Raw genomic sequence first — 955 nt, 5'->3', positions numbered from 1 at the left:
CCATCATATGGGAAAAAAAAACAAAGGAACTTTTTAGCCAATCCAGTATTTGTACTTAGAGGTTGGCAAATAAGAGGTCTGTGTAAATCATGAATGATTAGTGAGGGAATGAAATTTCTAGGTTGAAATAGGTTGAACAGGAGAGAGAGTCAGATGAGTCAGGAGACTATTGTTCAGGTCACTGAGTTGGAGAAACAGAATCAACAGTCAAGACATGAGGCCAGTGTTGGTGTTCAAAGGGCACTTCAGCCAGGAGATAATGGCAAGCACCCTTGATCAATGAAACACCCTTGGAAAGGGGGATACCGTGTCAGCTAAGAACACAGAACCCTAAGGGGATAGCAAACCACTATAAAAGGAAGGAAGGAGGGAAGGAAGGAAGGAAAAGAGAGAGAGAGAAAAAGGAAAGAAAGGAAGGAAAGGAAAGGGAGAGGAAGGAAGGAAAACAGGGTGCTTGCTTCGGGAGTACATATACTAAAATTGGAAAGATACAGAGATTAGCATGGCTCCTACGCAAGGATTACACGCAAATTCGTGAAGCATTCCATATTTTTATGGTACATTTACATGATGGAATACTACACAGCAGAGAGAAAGAAGGAGCTCTCATCCTTTGCGACAGCAGGGATGGAATTCGAGAGCATTATGCTAAGTGAAATAAGCCAGACAGTGAAAGACAAATACCATATGATCTCACCGTTAACAGGAACCTAATCAACAAAAGAAAAAAGCAAGCACAATATAACCAGAGACACTGAAATTAAGAACAATCTGACAGTAACCAGAGAGGAGGGGGAGGGGACAGTGGGGGGGAGGGCTTTCAGGAACTACTATAAAGGACACATGGACAAAACCAAGGGGTGGGGGTGGAAGCAAGGGAGGGAGGTGGGTTTGGCTGGGGTGGGGGGACTTTTGGAGGGAAAATGCAGACAACTGTAATTGAACAATAATAAAA

At 43.2% G+C, this 955-nt stretch overlaps 1 non-coding gene across 1 annotated transcript; it reads left to right on the top strand.

Annotated features, from left to right (window-relative positions):
- The first annotated feature begins 450 nt into the window (after positions 1-450).
- LOC123812225 lies at positions 451-554 on the top strand. Its single transcript, XR_006784514.1, has one exon. It is a non-coding gene; the product is annotated as a U6 spliceosomal RNA (small nuclear RNA).
- The last annotated feature ends 401 nt before the right edge of the window (positions 555-955 follow it).

This window comes from Phyllostomus hastatus, unplaced genomic scaffold, assembly GCF_019186645.2.
Source record: "Phyllostomus hastatus isolate PE091 unplaced genomic scaffold, TTU_PhHast_1.1 phas_scaffold_78, whole genome shotgun sequence".
Taxonomy (NCBI): Eukaryota; Metazoa; Chordata; class Mammalia; order Chiroptera; family Phyllostomidae; genus Phyllostomus; species Phyllostomus hastatus.
This window is presented reverse-complemented; position numbering and strand designations above follow the sequence as displayed.